This window comes from Callithrix jacchus, chromosome 3 (assembly GCF_049354715.1).
Source record: "Callithrix jacchus isolate 240 chromosome 3, calJac240_pri, whole genome shotgun sequence".
Classification (NCBI taxonomy): Eukaryota; Metazoa; Chordata; class Mammalia; order Primates; family Cebidae; genus Callithrix; species Callithrix jacchus.
The window spans coordinates 73,449,482-73,469,541 of NC_133504.1; the positions used below are offsets into that span (position 1 = coordinate 73,449,482).

Here is a 20,060-nt window from a genome sequence, read left to right on the forward strand (position 1 = left end):
ATTATATAGTAGTTCACTGTATGGATATATAATTATTTGACATTTAGATTATTTCCTTTTTAAACTTTTTTATAATAAACAATGAAATAGTACATCTTTTTAAATTTATGTCACATTTCTGTTAATTTCTTTTCTTTAAAATGTTTAAAGCAGAAATATGCAGCTCAATGAGTTCTAACAAAGCAATCATCTATGTAGCCATCATCCAGAATAAGAAATAGAATGTAACCAACTCTCCAGACATCCCTCATCTCTCCTAATCACTTCTCCCTTCCTCATCCCCAAACCTGATTTGTAACACTAGTGTTCTTTTGCATATTTCTGAACTTTATAAAAATTAAATGGAACAGTGATGCATTTTTATTTCATTCACTACTGCTTTTGAGAGATTCAAGCATGCTTTTGAGTATATCAGTAGTTCATTGTTATCATTGCATGTAATCTCTTATATGAATATAGTTATTAATCCAATCTACTATTGATGTTCATTGTGGTTATTTTTAAAATAAATATTATTATTCATACGCTAGTACCCTGATTTCTACTCTTTCCAACAGTAAACACCATTTTCTACTGCGTAGTCCCACTTGCAGCTTCCCCAGAGCCAAAAACAGCTGTTTTACCAGATGGCAGCTGGCCAGGACATTTTTTTGTTCCACTAAACTAGGAAGTAAGACAGGCACAAAACAAGATATAAAATCAAAGAAAAAGACTAAATAAACCATGTCATAGACGTCAGGCTGACCATTATGTTTAGAAACCATCAGGATGACATGAAAAAGTCACTGTATATATCTTCCAGCTGGAAAATGTTTTTAACTTTTTAAAATGTTTAAAAAGAAAGGAGGCCAGAGAATTTTCAAAAGAAATGTTGAGACTATAAGCAGAAAAGCGAATGTCACAAATCCTATCTCATTGTCACTACAACAAATATCAGCCTTATGTCAAAGCATACTGTATTCACTTTACCTTAAATAAGACTTTACCTCAGAGCCAAGCCCTAAAGGAAGATGCTGTGGAACCACAGCTACCATATAGTTAAAACTTCGTTCTGAAATCTTAAATCCATGCAACCAAACTTCTCAAAGCCAACCTAGGAAACAGGCCACTGTCTCCTCTGCAGGGGAACATCCACTCATAACATTTTGCTCACACTCTGGTGGGCCAGTAATGTATGCAGTACCTCAGTCAGGAAATTAGGAATTCATTGGAATTGAACACATAATTGCACTCTGATACATCAGGTTCTACCACTGACGTAACTAGTATCTTTGAAATATTACTGGGACATTCAGAAAGCTGTCCCATACAGAGAGCTGAGAAACCTGTACTTTACTAAATCTTTAATTTCCTAATTTAGAGCCATATATATATATATAATATATATAACTTTATATATATATATAACATATATATATATAGAGAGAGAGAGAGAGGAGAAATCTCTTTCTTGAAAAGTAAGTAAAGAGAACTAATCCTATCTTCCATCTCTTGTGATTATTTTTGTTTTGCTTTTTTTTAAATTGAGATGGAGTTTCCCTCTTGTTCCCCAGGCTGGAGTGCAATGGCAAAATCTTGGCTCACTGTAGTCTCAACCTCCCAGGTTCAAGTGATTCTCCTTCTTCAGCCTCCTGAGTAGTTCGCATTACAGATGTGAGCCACCACACCAAGCTAATTTTTGTATTTTTAGTAGAGAGACAGACTTTCACCATGTTGGTCAGGCTGGTCTCAAACCCCTGACCTCAGGTGATCCAGCCACCTCGGCCTCCCAAACTGCTGGGATTACAGGCGTTAACTACTGCACCCGGCCTGTGATAATTAATAATATTGGAAACATTTCCTGCTTTGAAAGACCATATAAAACAAAATTTCACATATAGTATTATACTAATGAGCAAACATGGCTGGTTTTAACTGAGAAGATTCTCATTACTGCCAATATCTTTATTATATGAGTCAATTTAAATGGTCCTGGAAAGCATCATCAGTTCACTCTTTCAGTATTTATCTAAGTCAGTCAAATGTCTATTTCTGTCCAATTCAGTTTTTCTCCTATGTAGTAGAGGCATAATGCTGAAGCTAATGCTTTCTGTATACTAGAGTTGAATCAAATAAGCAACATTCAGGTACTGATTTGAAAATCAGGATGTCGCCTGATAAAATGAGCTCTCCCTCACAATTCAAGATTGCACCATTTGCGTTCTATGTTTTCCCAAAATTACTAAGAATAAGACCCATACGCATGGGGTAAACTTCTACACAAATTATCTGTTTATTTTCTATTACTGACTGTCTTAAATTTCAACCCACCAGGGTGTCACTGCAAGTTAAAACTGACAGGCAAAGAGGGCTTTGGTGTTTAATTCAAATTTTTCAATTCATAGATTTGAATGAGAGAACTGAAATAGAGAAGTAACTTATCCAGCATCCCACAACCAGTAAGGGACAGAGCCAGGACTTAATTCAGATCTTCTTGAGTACACATAAGCTTTCTATTTCCTATTATGTCCAGGTACTGCTATAATTTCTCTAAGCAATTTACAGCTTGTTGCTTCTTCCCTGTCTGACAAGTTTACACTACACCAACTAGGATACATTTTTCTTTCTTTTTGTGCATTTCCTCAGCATCTGCCTTTTCATTTTGCCCCTCCAGCAACTCCATTCTCCATCTTTCAATGTGATTTATTTCTCAGTATGTCTGAACACATTTACATTTCTATCCTGAATTTCAACCCTGTCATCAAGAAGAATATTTTGGCTAGTTCTTTTCTCAGAGGCAGATCAGTTCTGCAGAGATCTGAGGTAATCTAGGCTTAAAGTTTTACTCTGGGGTGTCTCTAGTCTCTGCAAAAACATATTTTCTATCTTGATCTTTGGATTATGAAATTCTTAGTGGTATGATGGAAAGATTCAGGAGAACTGAGAATTTATCATGGATTTTATATATTTTGGCATTCCCAAAAATGCAGAGCCATGTTATATTTAGACTATTGCCATATAAAATAGTTGTTTATTGCTTCATATAAATGTATATGTTATATGTCAACACTGATTTGAAATGGAGGTGTATTTATTCCATGATAGATGTTCTCCTGATTCTAGAAGTCTAAAAAAGGGAATATGCAATAAATATTTACCTATCTCATAACTTCTAGAAACTTATTCATGTATATTACAGGGTTCTGTTGAGCTGCAAGTGACAGTAGAAACAGACAAATATATATTGATTCACCTGGATATAAAAATAAGAAAATAATAATACATGTTTACACTAATTATAAAAGCAAATTCTTTGTTAGTTTTACATTAACTATCCAGAAATAGCCAAAGTACTGTTGCTGGTATCTCAATTTTAATTATTAAATAATTAAGACAAAGTATACTGAGGTTTATGTATTTGCATAATTTCATTCCTATAATCTAGTCAGAAAAGGATAAGGGATAGACGGCTGAAAGCTTGGGAACCCTTGCATCATCCACAGCTAGCTTACGACAAGAAATCAAACAAGGTGGTCTATAAAAAAAGAGTGGAATTTTAAAAATAAAAATAAGTTGAAAAATATATTCTTTTTTAAAAAGGATAGATTTTTATATTCAGCAAAACCCACTTACATCATTTTTATTCAGTCACTTGAAATTTATTTGGGAATGTTTTATGTGTAAATCCTCACACTTTCTCTCACTAGATACCTCATAAAAGAAGCAAAACAGCAACAGCAAACAGAGGCCATGTGTATATCCTGGAAAGCAGCCTTCTCCTTGGCCTTGATTGATGATGACAGTTCAAATCTACCTCAATCTCTCCCATTGCATTCTTAATGCTAAAGAGCTGCTTGTATGTTACCTTAACCCAGCCACAGTGGATTTATGGGTGTGCACACAGACCAGGTAAGAAAAACAGAAGGTTGGCAGTCCTGTGTAAAGGCAGCAGATCCAGTTGTACACACCATGGTTAGCTTTAAAACAAGCATAGAAAAACTATTTCTATTTTCCTGAGAAGCAGAGATGCAGACTGAACAAGATAGACATATAGACAAAGAAGACGAAACAATATAGAAATGTGCCAGGAAATACATTAGGTCCCCATCCAATTGTCTTACGTGGTCAAACATAAAAGTAATCCTGGTACAGGGTCAGTGGTGGCCTTCATTCCTGACTTTTTCTGGTGAGGTTTTCATTGAAACCTGAGTACTCTTCCCACATTGAAATGTCTGCTTTTGAAACTAAGTTACTACTTAAATGAAAACATCAAAGAGGTATTAGCATGAGAGAGGGAAAAGACCATTATGTCATCTGGCTGACTTCCTTGCCAAGTAATGAATATTGCCCTCATTTCTCTTCCCAAAGTGTTAGTCAAATCCTGTTTTTGAAGCCTCAGAGATGGGCATCCATCCTCTTCCTCAGATGATATTTAGTCCACATTTTAATAGTTTTCACGATTAGGAAACTTTCTGAGTCTGTCCAATTTTTCTTTGCCTAATTTCTTTCCATGGCTATTTAGTAATGGCTCAGAGTTCTGAAAATCTTCCAAAGGCAGTTGATATGGAAACGGGTGGCTGCAACAGTGCACGAAGAGACTGGCCCAGCAGGGCTATCAGGAGCATCCGAAATCACTTGGATTTCTTCTATGACTTCTGTGTTTACATTATCACACATCACATCTATATATAAAACCATGAACATGAGTTTATAGAAATTATCAGAAATCTTCCATAGAATACTGTTTTTTGGTTTGAAAAAAATTAACACTAATCATAGAATAGCACCAGGGAAAAATCAGTTATTTGTAGCCAACTTCACCAAATTTGTGGTCCTATATTTTTTCCACTGTAGTGGATGAAGGCTGGTGAGAACATTAAAGGAATGAGTAAAGCAGAGAAATAATTTACTCCTCAAAACAGTCTTAAATACTCAATTCAAGGAAATCAAAATTTGGTCATCTAAATAGACATATTTTGAAGAAGTCATAACTTATGCTCAACACTCTTGGATTTCATCTCTCTAAGACCTTCATTTCTCCTACCTTCTAATCAACTAAAGACAAAAATAACAATAAAAGCTCAAAGCATACAAATGCCTTAATCAAAATAAGCATTTCTCATCATTTATAAAAGTATAAATGCCTAGAATACAATTACAAATCAAATTTAATATTTTTTGTCATTTTATGTTTGCCTTTTGAGGAATTAAAAGGTATCCAATAATAGAAAATATATCCAATATATTTGGCTGTAAAGCATCTTTGGAGGGCATAGTCTTATTTTCTGTATTAGGATTTTATCTATTATATCCATGTGATTTGATAGAACATGTATTTCCACCAAATCCTTAATCAGTTTATTAATTTCAGTGGTCTCTTGAAAGCAATGTTAATACATAAAATAAGTTTAAAGTAATTTTGAGTGCTTCTCATTATAAACCATTTAAAATGCAATAGAATATCAGGATTGCAGTTTTGTTTTCCTCATGTATGATATTTATTCATGATGACTTCAGATACTAAGAATTCTTTTTTATCATTTGCTGACCTTTGCATAACCTTTCTGCAGCTTATCAATGAACATTTTCCAAATTCAGGAAGTTCCTAGAAAGAAGGGGATTCATCCCAGTGCAACATCCATGCTGTTGAGGATGCTAATATGCAAAAAGTTTCAGGGTCTATTAAAGTTGCTGCTAACACACTTGGCAAGTCACTGTACAACCTAGAAAAGGGCACGTTCCTGTGACACAAATGAGGAACATTGAAAATAAGTACCTCACCCGAGAAGACCAAATAGAAAAAAAGACCTGATCTCCTGGGCTGAGGCAGTCCAGGCAGGACACAGAACATGGTGAACAGAGTGGTCCGTGGGTTTTATCTCATCATGCCTACTTGGCCAGGTGCCTCTGTGTAGGACATAGGATGCACAGCCTATGCAGTGGCTCTGGATTTCACATATCACCTGAATTACAAATCAATATGATGATGGGTAATTTGGGAATGCTCAAAAAAGGCTTCCACTTCCTGTGCTGCCTAGATCCTGTTTTGTAAAATATGATCTATTCCATTGTAACTTGAAAACTGTGATTTTTAAACTGAAGTTATCAGAAACAGCATCTTCTCTGAAGGCTTTTATCAGCATGAAATAGTGGAAAAATTAAATGCTGGGGAGTTAGGCAAATGTGTAATCCAAACTTTAACATGTGTGGTGAGATGTTGGTCAAGTTACTTAAAACTCTCTTAACCTTTCCTGATACAGAAAATGGAGATAATAATGGCTGATGGCAGGATAAATGAAATAACATACGAAATGCTTATTAAATGGTCCACAGAACATAGTTGTATATATCTGGCTTCAATCCTACATGGAAAGAAGATAGATATATAATCATCTGGCATAGAAAGTTGGCTGTTCTTTTCATTAAAGCCTGATTTTGAATATGAGTCATTATGCAGTTGCTATGGAAATCAGTGAATAGTAAAAGTAATTACTTTAACAAATTCTTTCATAGCATATCCACTGCAAAATATTTCTGTCTCTAAATAGTCTGAGATATTTGGTTTTTCTTGGAACATTCTCTAAAATGTTCTAAGTATTTAAATTCCTTCTCTCTTGCCCCCAACCCTCACATGGGACATGATATTTATTAATAAAAACAATAAATTAGGTACTCTTAGAGATTTACAGGTAAGACCAAATGAACCCTGTTCTTTTATATGTATGTTTAACTCTAAACAAACTATCTAATACTTTGACTCTGCATCTTACATATTCTGCAGCACAGTTTAATACTTCACATCTTCCCAATGTGCATATATTGCTAAGTGGATGGGGGTTGAGGTAGATGCATAGTAGATATTTGTTGTCCACAGGAAATTAGCCTAGCTGAATACATAGGACTAGATAGCCATTTAGTGTCTTCTTTCTATAATTTGGTTTTGTTGTTACCTTTGTAATAAAGTATTTGTTCTTAAAAATTGAGTTTATATTATAAACATATATAGGTTGTAGAGCGTTTTATGGACTTCATGACAAATAACTATATTAATTTTGTACAATATATTTAACAGTCATATCTGTTTAAATGTTTCATTTTTTTTTTCCCTGCTAAATAGAAAGGCTAATTGGTTTTAAAAATTCTGATATAGGAGGCCAGGTGCAGTGGCTCATGCCTGTATCCCAGCACTTTGGGAGGCTGAGGCAGGTGGATCACGAGGTCAGGACTTCAAGGCCAGCCTGGACAACATAGTGAAACCCCATCTCTAATAAAAACACAAAAATTAGCTGGCGTGGAGGTGCACATCTGTAATCACAGCTGCTCAGGAGGCTGAGGCAGGAGAATCGATTGAACTCAGGAGACAGGTTGCAGTGAGCCGAGTGCCACTGTACTCCAGCCTGTGCGACAGAGTAAGACCCTGTCTCAAAAAAAAAAAAAATTCTGATAGAGGAGAACCCTACTGTGAGGTTGGCCTTAGAGATAATCTAATAATAGCAGTATTCTGAGAAAGCTATAAAGAAAGCAAGGTATTTTCTTACCTATATTTCTGGGTCCACAACAACAATCAGTACTACTGTATACATGTAGGAATCAATATGTTGTGAGAATTATCAATGATCATATGAAAAGTAAGCATTCATGATGATCCACAATTTTTTAAAGCATGCTCTAACATTTTACTTGACAATTATAAAGAAGGAAGAGCTGGATGTTTCTGTTGTTTTCTAAGATATTTTTAAATTATGCCAATATAATTACAATATGGGGTTTCATAGATAATTACAATATATATTTAATACTCCTCTCAAAAATTCATTATCCTCAGAATCCTAAAAGAAATTTTATAGTTTATATGTAAAAAAAGAATTCTGAAACAAGTTGTTTTCATTCACTCAAAAAATATTTATAGAGCCCTTATAACTGTGACATTAGTGTGAGGACGTATGTTAAGTAAAGTTATGCTGAGTTCTGCCCTCATGGGGCTTTCAATCAGGAAAGTCCTCATTAATTACATGATCACATAAAAATGTACAATTGCAATTCTGTGAAATAGTGTGTGGCATGCAGTTCAGAGAATGTGGGGAAGGGAGAGGTATAAGGAACTAAAGTAAACAAGAAAGGCTGAATCCCAGAGGGCAGAGTTTTGGAGAACAGGTTATTGCATAAATATCATGTAGGAGGTAAAAAACCACTAGAATTATTAAGCAGCAGAAACACTGGATTTTTTCTTTTTAAAGTAATTCTGGCTGCAGAATGGAGATGTCTTGGAGAGAGAAAGATTGAAGGCTAATGCAGTAGTTAAGTTAAGAGACAACCAGGTTTCAATCTACACATCTCTGTCAGAACTCTATTTTTGTGCACATAGCTCCATGGCCTTGCTGCCCTAGGCAAACACGTGAGTGAGCCACAAGAACAACTTGGCCTGACCCCACCTAAATTGTTGACCTATAAGCATAAGTTAAATAAATACTTTTGTTTAGCAATTAAAAAAAAAAAGAAGAAGAAACTCATCTTTTTAAGGTTACTGGTGACACCACATTGATTAATCACACGGTCAAGCCTTCATCACATTACCCAACTGCTCAGGGTCTTTTGGTGCAATTGATCACTCCTTCCTCGTTGACACTGCTTCCCCTGTCCTGCTCTGATCTTCACTGTTGTTCCTCTCAATCTTCTTTACTGGTTCTTCCTCTTCTCCATAGTAAACTATAGTACTTCAGGTTTTTTTTTTTCACATATTTGTCTTCTCTATATATACTTTTCTTGGTGATCACAGCCAATCCCATGATTCTTAATATATCAACACACTGACAACCTAAATTTTAACTTCATTTATAATTTTATCTAAACTAAATTTTTATCATATGCCAGCCATGCCAATATATATCTTGAATCTGACCTCCACTGCTGACACTATTTCAATCATTCAATTGCAATAACTTCCTACATTGTCTTCCTGATTTCACCCTTGTTTATATTCTATTTTCAATACAGCATCCAGAATGAGCCTTTTAAAATACAAATTATCAGGCAGGGTCTCCCCCACGCTCCATCCCCTCCACCCCCTATCTCCCCCACCCTCTGGCTGAGGCCCACAGCACAGCCTTCTATCCCGGGTCAGTTGTGGTGATTGGCTACAGCTCCACATCTCTCTGGGGTGGAGTCCCAAGAGAAAAGTAAAAGACCCTTGGCCACAGCCACTGCTAAGGTCCCTTCCTCTGCTGCCTCCGAAGTTGGGAGAGAACATAAACCCTGAGATTGCCTCAGAGTTGTGGTGGGCAGCCTGGGACTGCCAAGCCATGAACTGCAGCCAGCTCTCAAGTGGCAGAGGAACCCACATTTTCTTGGAAATACAGGGGAGCCACATGACTGAGAAAGAGCCTGCTGACTGACCACTAGGCCTAAGCACCACCTGGTGGATCACACCACAAAGCTTCAACACCAAAAGTACCTCATTGGCACACCCCGCTGTGTACCAAAGGCAGGAAGTCAGCAGCGAGTAAAGACTCTGCATGAAGCTTTGGCCCTCTGGAAACATCCAGAATAAATCAAATCATATTACTCTTCTGCTCAAAATTTGCTAAAGTCTTTTAGTCTTCTTACAAGTAAAATCCAAAATTCCTGCCACAACCCACAAAGTCTTAATTTCTGTGTGATCTACTGTCCCTGTATCTTTTGTAATCTCTTCTTGCTAATTCCATTCCTTGCTAGTTCTGAAAAAGCTAAGGAACCCCAGGAATTTGGAATTTGCTATTCCCTTTACCTAAAATGTCTCTTTCTTCCAATATCACAAAGCTATTTTCTCCATTTCTCTCATGTCTTTCCTCAAATATATTCACATGTAAACTTTTATCTACCACCCTTTATAAAATTATACCTTATTCAAGTCACTTCCTAATGCTCTTACTTTTCTTCATGAAATTCATGCCACTATGTATCACACATGGAATTTATACCTCACTTTATTTATGTATTTGTTTATCTTATGCCCCCTTCCTTAAAGACTATGAGGTCTATAAGACCAAGGAGTTCATTTTAGTTGTTACTGTACGAGACAATATACCTTGCAGGCATCCAATACAAAACTATTGAATAAATAAATTAATAAATCTGTAACATCAGGTTCAACATAAATTGCTGAGGATTTTAACACCTGCTTAAAGTCTACATTCAAAAGATCAGACTTATAAATAATTATCTACATATATTATTATATTTAACTCTCAAAAGCCTCCAGGAGGTAAAGAATATTAGTCTATTTTGTAGATAAGAAAATTGAGGCTCAAGAATAATTGAAAATTTGCCCAAGATTCCATAGATTGTATGTACTTGAGTAAAGATTTCAACCTATGTCTTACAGTTCTTTTCACACTGTCTCCCATAAGCAACCTGAATATGGCAAGCAATTTGACTGACTTTGTGTATTTAGGCAGTTACATTTAAAAATCTTGGCACAAAAGTAAGGTAATCACTTATGGAATATGAGAGGGATAGAGTCGGAAAAACTTCCTGTAGAATTCTGGCTCAAGCAATAACCCGGTGTGTGACCTTGAACGCACCTTTCACCTCTCAACTTCAGTATTTGCCTCTATAAAATGATCATCTTAAAATGTGCATATTACACAGTGGGATACCAGTGATTAATGGTTACTGCCTGCAAATAATTATCTAAGTGCTAAATAATATTATGATTGCTAACAGGTTTGGAATTCTGGTTCAGAACTTTTGGCTGCTTATTCAAACCTTATCTAAAGTATCTTCAAATCTTGAGTCTTTAAAACTGGCCTTACTAAAGCTTTCTCCCTGCTTATAATCTAAAGTGATTTCTTAAGAAAAGAATTTATCTTATGAATCTTGTGAAATTTTCAAATTTCTGCTGCTTTTAAAGTCCTCCTTCAAAAGGAAGATAAGAAACATTTATTAGGAAAGCAAAGCAACCTACTAATAACGGATCGCTTTGACCTTGGCATTGGTCTCAGCATCCCATGGTAGATGCTGTGAAGTTTTTGCGTCAGTGGTTGAGCCAAATTTCACAGTGAAAATTTCTGAACACTTTCTGTTTAAAGGAATACAAAATCCAGGTGCAACAAGCTGGAGAAAAATCACTAGCAAATTGGAAATTTTAAAAAGCATTCAATATAGCCATTCAGTAACTTTCCTTTATAAGGATTTTAGATCATTCACTGTGGTATCAATCTAAGCTGTTATTCTCAATGCAGAAATTATTTTGACAATCATATTATATCACATATATCACATATCATTTACTTAGATATTCACTGATTGCTTAATGAATGACAAAGACTCGTTAGACATTGGACATATAGAAATAAAGACATCCACTAACATTACATAAAAATGTCAATGGAAGCAAATGCAGGACCTGGAATGAAATGACCCCATTTAAACTGAGAATATACTCCTTTGGCTTTTGAGAAATACAACAGAGTCAAGCCAGATTGCCTGGTTCAAGTTCCAGCACTGCCACATGTTAGCTGGGTGTCTTTGGAAAAGTTGTTTAATTTCTCTGTGCCTCATTTCTCTATTACAAAACAGAGATTTTAATAGAATTTACCTCATAGGGCTGCTATGAAGATCAAATTAGTTAATATGTATAAAACACTTGGAAAGTCTTAGCAGAAGAAAGATTTTATATAACTAGTAGTTTTTACTATTATTTCAGATATAATGGTCTTTCCATGGTAGCAACATATAATCCAATGTCTTGGTTAAATCTAAGTTGGAATAACTATATAATATCTCTGAGTAGTTGATAGTATTAATAAATTCTTAACATGATTGAATATTTATGAATTTTATTGGGACTTAACCTCTTAGTTGTGTGAATGTCGACAAGTTAATCTCTCCATTGTTCAATTTTCTCAACTGCAAACGGGATAATATTTGTACTTAGCTCCTAAAGTTCTGATAAAGGAGGATTAAATTAATTAATAAAAGTAAAGTACTTGAAGAGAATGTGTCACATTGAGCCACTGTGTTATTGTTAATATTGCTAATGTCAGAAAATATATTACAATCAAAAAGGAAGAGACCAGAGTTATATGAGTAATTAACAATAATAATCAAATATCAAAGTACAAAATGCTTCATCTGAGACAAACATAATTATTAGTAAAGAATAATCAATGAAAAATAATATTTGTTAGGTCTGTAGCCAATGGAGTAATTAAAAAAAACTTACCACCTGACAGTTAATAAATAGTATGATCTTTTTGGAGTAGCTTTTTGGACAAGCTTTTCTGGTTAGACATCAATCTTTTTATGTTACCTAGCACCTACCAACTAGCCTGAAGCCCTTAACAAGCTGTTACATGGGTGGTTCAGAGTAGTAACAAGAAAAGGAAAAACAAAATAAAAAGCAGAAGGAAAGAGTGCATGCTGTTTTGGTGAGTTGTACCACCTGGCTGATGGGCTAGGAACTACACTGGAAGTCACTGATACTTGTTTAAATACTTAATTCTAAGTCCCAAGGAAGTTAGAGAATCCAGTGTCTACCAATATTTTATCATAACTTACATAAATCTTTAGTAAACATCAAATATGTTTGGGGGAGATAAGTTTGATTACTTACTGGCAATATGTAATAACAAAATTCTCCTTGTTTGTTCACAAATGGAGTTATTAAAATGATCACGTCCCACACTGATGTGTGTAGAAATGACGACTCCACTTATATATAGCCCTATCTACTCACCTCTCCTGTTCTTGCTAAACTTAACTGTATTTTTGTTTACAGCCTCTCACTCTCCAACATATACAGCCTACTTCCGGCTCATTCCTAACAGGAGATAGTATTTCCAGATCTGTGCACGCTGAAGCTATTCCAAAAAGATTTCACCCTTGTTAAGTCCAGGATTATAGGAAATTTCCTACTATTGCAGCAAATGCACAGGCTTTTATTTACTCATCATGCTTGATGACAGCCATTTCATGCTGGAATGGACATTCTAGGGGTGGCCTGGCTCAGAATCTAAAAACAGAATAGCTTCTGTGGGGCAGCATAAATCCTGAAAAATTATGTGTTGTTTCTCCTTAAAAATTGTTTATTAAAAGTCTTATCAGTAGCGAGTAGCAACCCAGAGACTTTGGCAAGGAAATTCTACTCATACAAATCATAGAATTTTTTAAAATAAAAATCTTAAATTAGTTTTTATTTTTGTTGCATTTACACTTGTTAAAAATTTTGAAAAGGTAATCAGGGCCTCTTTGTTGTTACATAGCCAATAATGGTTATGACCAAACTGGTTTTGATTTAGACATAAGGCAAATTGCATCTCCATGTCTGGGGTAAGACTGTAAAAATTCATGAGGGTAGCAGAAACTAATCCTTGATCTGCTTCTCTTCCTTTCTTACACTGCTGGGATGAAAACATAGCAGTTATAGAATCTGCTTCTATGTTAAAGAAAGCTGTGAGGAGTTGACTGACGAACTGCTATAACCCTCATATATATAGAGAGAGTTTTATATGTGTGTGTGTGTGTGTGTGTGTGTGTGTGTGTATACACACATATATATGTATACATAGGTTATAAAGGTATATAAAAGTATAAACATATAAATATATATATGGTTTTGGTTTTTTAACTTTTTTGATACCTCAATATCCACAAACTCTCAATTACCAACAACAAAAATGATAACGCTGTACTCCTAGCTAAGTAGGTTTTTCTACTTGCAAGATTATTTTATCAGTAGTAACTCACATATTGCTGCTTGATAAAGTAATCTATTCCAGTCACTTGGGAACAATGAAATCATTTAGAAAGAACCAAATAAATGTGTGGAAAAATATTCAAGAAAATATTAAAACGAAAAGAATTAATGTTTCTTAGTTATAGAAAATTTGGCTTTGAACAAAGGATGAACCTATTATTTTGAAAATGTAACTTTAAAGAATCTAAGTGCAAGCTATCATTATGGAAGATATCTAGTTTAAAGAATTAATGTTTACAGTGAGTCAGGCAAAAGGTGCCTCACTATACAATTGCATGTAAATTGAACTTTTGAACTTCTGAAAGTTGAATGAATGTGTCATTTCTGTTTAAATAGCAATGTAGAAATCTTTTACTAAAAGAAGAATCTTTCTTTGTTGTTCTCGTTGTTGTTACTTTCTATGATAATATTCTATCAGAATATTTTAAAACAAAGCATGCCTATGATATAAAAATGAGAAAAAAACAACAGGAAAAATACATGCTGTAAGATCCATAACCTATCAATTAAGTGATTATAATAAAGGGTATCTAAAATTGAAAATGGCTGGAAATTTTTTTTTTGAACTTCTGATCTCATAGAATTTTCCATCTTAGTTCACAAAAGGCATTTGGAAGTTGATGTGCTTTTGCTACCTATGAGCAGCTCCAAATTCCACAGGACAGTCTCCAAGCTGCTTTCTTGCTAATGATAGCCCTTACACATGGAAAGGACTTCAGAAATGGTTTCTGAACCAACAAATGTTGAATCTCCTGTGAATTATGGGCCAAACCATTATTCTCACTTGCTTGCAAATAGAAGCTAATGTATTTTCCACAAGGACCTAGTACAATGGCATTAAAAAAATTAAGTCAGCCTTATGGTGAGTATTAGGAAAATAAGACATTTTTCAACACTGGTATTGTTACTGGTACTTAGATCCTTTTTTTCAAATAGGGACAGAATGCACTTTTATTCCAAGAAGAATTCATAAAAGTGTAAGAGGTACTAAGAAATGAACAACACTGCATGTGTCTCAGGGTGCAGCTTTTACAAGATTCTGTATAATAAGTGCTTTTAATCACCACAAGTGTCTATAGAAGTACTTCCTTTGCTACTGGCAATTTGGGCCAGGAAAACTATAACAGTAATTGGAATATGAGTCATAGGATGTACTCAAGCTCAAAACAATCCTTTAGAAAGGCCAAGTCAATACTTTTCCAACTGTGAGGGTTTGGGGATTTTGTTTTTTTGTTTGCTTTTGGCTTGCTTTCATTTTTTAATGCATTGGTTTTATGTTTTAGCTTAAAGTTCTTCATCCTCCTAGACTTTGGGCTTGCACACACACACACACACACACACACACACACAAAAGGCCCTAAACTTTTTTGCTATTATTTTTGTAATTTTAGAGAATTCTCTTATGTGCGCATATGGCCTACTCTTTCTTTAATCAAAGGACCTCATCTGAAGTTCAAGATAAAAAAAAAAATTACAACTAGAGCACATTTAGGTAATTGTAGCCACAGCATATTTTAATGAAAATATAATAAATTTTATTCAGTAGTTTCAAATTACTTAAATTATGCTTCTAGAAATCTTGTTATTGAGATTTTACTTTGAAAATCAGAATTCCTGAGACTGGAAAGTTTTTTTTACTCATCTTACTGATCTGAGTCAATGTGCAATGAACACTTGTGATAATTGTCAGGACATATATTAGGCTTAGAGGCAAAAATATGTTGGCATGATAGGAGATTTGAAGTCAGGGATCAACAGTATGACTGGTAACCTCTCCTTCAATTTCCAAGGCACCTATCACCATGATGATAAGATCTGTACACAGAAATATTAACTTAAAATCAATGCATAATATAATGAATCCTATTGGTGCAGGATGAAAGAACAGGAAAGGAAAGGAAGAATGCTATGATTAGAAGAGGTGACTAAGAGTGAGCACTTGCCTTGGTTCTTGGCTTCCTCATGATGGTATATTTTCTATAAACAACCTGATCTTGGTTCTTTTAAAAGAGTTGGGTCTTGGTTTTCAGAACACAGATGGACCAGGAATTCTAAGTGCATTTAGTAAAAGTTATTGCAACTGGTAGAAGTGGCTCATCACTTTGTTTTTCAGCATCTCTATTTTGGCAGACCTGGGTCAAGCCGGAATGTACAGAATGATACATTTGCAAATTTTACAATACGGTAGATTTAATTCTATTTTAGAGAAAATGAGCTATTTTCACAGGGTATTGAAAATAAATCTAGAGTATGTTATAAAATCTATATTAGACAATATGAATTGGTGCTGTCATCTGTATTAGTAGTTTATCAATTATAATTTTATAGTGGACAAAATCAAAAATTTTATTTAAATAAGAAATAGCTACAGACTATTGTTTAGTCTCCCATAAAGAAGAAAATAAAATTTGTTCACAATTATTTGATCATCATGAATATTTAGTGATTGCTAAATTATGTCTCTCTACTTGTTCCTAAATTCTCCAGACATGTGGAGGCAGTACATTTTGTAATACAAATATAACAATTCAAAACAAAATATATATTGAAGAAAGTATGCATTGAAGGACTAACTGAATGGAGAAAATATTCTTTCATAAATGACGCAAGGTGTGTCTCTTGATTTTCTCCTCCCACAGCCCCAGCGAGAGCCATATTGAGTTTTCTCATCTCCAGAATTTTCCTTATCATCTTATTTTGAAAAATGAGCTATCTTTAATTTTCATGAATTTAATGTATAACAAATACTGACCTTTGTTTCAAGTGGAAGTGAATTTAGATTGATATTTCTGGTTGTAATAATCCCTCCTGAAGGCAGAGAAAACTTCTCTATTTTCCTTATGATGTTCCTTCATTCATTCTCTTGTCCATAGAATGATAGAGAGAATCTACTATTGTACCCAAAATTCTAGTTAACAAACACCCTATCCAGGACTTTGTAATCATCTTAACTCACTGATTATAAATACTCCCTAAGCATCTCATTTCAAAAGTTGGCCTCAGTTCTTCTCGGTTGCATTTAACACAAGAAGACCCTGCTCATAACATTAGTCTAGCTAGAATACTGATGGGGAGTTACTCAATATTATGAATATTTCTATTTTATATGCCCTCAAAATTCGCTTTCTTCTAAGAAATCATTCCCCTCATTAGAAAATAATGCACTTTCAATTGTGAAGGTAATATGGACTCAAAGTAGAAAATCTGATTTTAAAAAGTAGGAAAAAGAAATTTTTTAGAACCCCAAGTAAGTCTACCTAGAGACACATATTAATTAAATATATATAATTTGTGACAAGGTCTTACTCTGTTGTCAGGCTAGAGTGCAGTGGCACAATCAGGGCCACTGCAACCTTAAGCTCCTGGGCTCCAACAATCCTTCAATGCAGTTAAAACTACAGGCACACACCAACCACACCCAGCTAATTTTTTAATTTTTTGCGGAGATGGAGTCCCACTATGCTGCCCAGGCTGGTCTCCAACTTGTGGCCTCAAGCAATCCTCTTGCTGATATTACAGGTATGAGCCACTGTGCCCAATCAGGAAATTTTATATTTTACCACATTTAAGTTAATATAAAATCACAGTGTTTGGATATACCATACTTTTAATATGTTTCAATTATTTAATTTTTGCATTTTATTATTAAATATGTTTGAGATTCATTTTGTTGTATAATGAAGTGAGGATCTCAAATAAACTTTAAAAAAAGTATTTTCAACCACTTTGTTTTAAATATACTCTTCCTAAGTGGTTTCATAAAACTTTCTTATCTTTGTATCTGACATTCTCAAATCTGCACTTATTCTCCTTCAATCCACAGCATTAACAGAGTGATCTTTTTAAAACCCAAATTTGATTATATACTACATTGTCAGAGCAACTTGAGGGATACAAAAAAGATGGTAGAAAGGGTGAACTTCGAATGGAAATAAACCAGTACATCAGCTTTGACAACTTGAGTTGATCAAGAGATTTCCATATAGAAATGCTGATCTTGGTGTTCAGGAATGGGCAACATCGATAACTTTTAAAATACATTACTATATTGAAATCCTTTTGAGAAGTTCAAAAGGGCCTGAGTCCTAGAGCACTGCATTGCTTAGAGGTAAGGAGTTGAGGAAGAACTGACAAAGAGGTTGTGAAGGAGCAGCCCAAAAGGCAGAAAGAGAGCCAACAGAGTGATGTCCAGAGGCCAATGGCAAAATGCTTCAAGAAAGAGAAGGTACCAACTGTGGCTGCCAATAGGTAAAGTCTAAGAATTGACCCTTGGATTTAGCAACCTGATAGCTGGTGACCTTGGGGCATTAAGCATTTTGGAAGAATGACATTGAAAAATTGATTGGAGTAGGTTTAAAAGATCAGGGAGAAGATTGGTAAGATGAGTACAAATCCTTCCAAAGAATACTGTTGTAAAGGTAAACAGATAAGTGGGGTGGTAGCTAGAGTTGGCTATAGAGGAAAAAGGAAGCATTTTCTTTCTTAAAATGAAAAATAAGGCATGTATGTATTTTAATAAGAGTTTCAATTAAAAGGAGAAAATTAGGATACAGAAAACTAGAATGAGTAAAGAGGCACTTTGTTGGGTAAGAGACCTAAAATAGGTGAGAGGAGATCTAATCTATTATACAGGTGGGGAGCTTGACCTTAGTGAGGAATAATAGTTTATATAATGTGGAGGGAAGCAGATCATATGAGTGGCACATAGGAGTGAGTGTGAAGATGTGCTGGTAAGGTGTGTGGAGGACCCTTTATGAACAACTAATTTAATTTTGGTCAAGTATAAATCAAGGTCATCAGCTGAGAGTGAAAATAGGGAGGATCTATTGGAGATTAGAGAATATGAAAAAAGGTCCTGAGACTAACTGGGGGAATAGAACATGGATGATCAGTGAGTAGCTCCATGGGCACTCTAATTCTAGGTCAGCAATTTAAAGTAAGGCCAATCAACGTGATTTTGCATTTTTACACTATTCTATTGCATGGCTATAGAAATTGAGTTGGCAGGCCGGGGGCGGTGGCTCATGCCTATAATCCCACACTTTGGGAGGCTGAGGTGAGTGGATCATGAGGTCAAGAGATTGAGACCATCCTGGTCAACAAGGTGAAAACCCGTCTCTACTAAAAATACAAAAATTAGCTGGGCATGCGCCTGTAGTCCAGCTACTCGGGAGGCTGAGGCAGGAGAATTGCTTGAACCCAGGAGGTGGAGGTTGCGGTGAGCCGAGATCACACCATTGCACTCAGTCTGGGTAACAAGAGCAAAACTCCATCTCAAAAAAAAAAAAAAAAAAAGGAAAGAAAAGAAATTGAGTAGGCAGAGAGTTGGATTTAACCAGGGTCTAGGTTTTGCCAGGCTGTTGTGACAAAGGTATAGGGAAGCCAGGGGTTGGTAGTATACAGACATGATTATAATGATTGATGCTAGAAGGTAAGCTTACAAAGAGGGAAAGTGGTACTTGGAGAGGGAAGCGAAAATTCCTCATGGACCATAGGTTGCTGGAGAAGCAGAATAATTGTCTACATGTGTTGGAGAAAGTGAGCTAGAGCACTTAGGAAGTAGGCGCAGAGTGAGATTTGATAATCTGAAGTCACACAGGGGATGTGGTTTAAGTAATTTTACATCATTATTTTTGAATATTGGAGTGGATGCTTGATAAGGAACTAAGAGGCCAGGGTGTGAGAGGTTGTGAGAGGTATCATCTATGTGAATATTGTTTTTCCACGAATCAAAAATCATGTGAGAAGTATTGCAGAAAATGGTGGTAAGCCAGCTATGATTAATTCTCAAGGAGTCAGAGAGGGGTGACCTAGAGATCTGTGAAGATCATCTGAACTGTGTCGTTTCAAAGGTTGTTAAGATATTTTTCTTAGCTATGTATTTAATTTTTCCATTGGCTGCAGTCTCTTTCTTTAATCTTCATAAACCACTTTATCATTAACATTTTTGTCACTTTCTAATTCAAGGAGAGTTTCTTATTATTGTTCTTCACCTTGCTAGTATCCTCTGATGTCATTTACGTTTTTCATTGCCTCAAGTGGAGATTTTAATTCTGTTAATTTTGAAATTTTACCTTTATGAATTATCATTATTTTCTTCATTTTCTTTATATTTTCATCTCACTAGTCCTCAGATTATAGTTTTCCATTCCTATTTCGTAGGCCATCTTGTAAAATACTGAAAATGAAGAACAGCTTCTGAAATACTATACTTGTCTCTATAGTGAATCCTTTTTAGAGATAAAGTCCCTCTTGAAATGTTTGGGTGATGTTTCTTTTGCTTCTTTCTGTAGGGTGACATCGTAAGTTTTCTTTAATCAACTTGTCCTCAAATAAAAGAGAGGTT

At 35.1% G+C, this 20,060-nt stretch overlaps 1 long non-coding RNA gene across 7 annotated transcripts in view; it reads left to right on the forward strand.

Annotated features, from left to right (window-relative positions):
* The window catches only part of LOC118152206 (uncharacterized), a 289,509-nt gene that overhangs the window by 174,484 nt on the left and 94,965 nt on the right, over positions 1 to 20,060 (forward strand). For all 7 annotated transcript variants that reach the window (XR_013533401.1, XR_013533402.1, XR_013533399.1 and 4 more), the window contains one exon: positions 3,687 to 3,888. This is a non-coding gene — a long non-coding RNA (uncharacterized LOC118152206). The remainder of the gene's footprint in view (positions 1 to 3,686; positions 3,889 to 20,060) is intronic.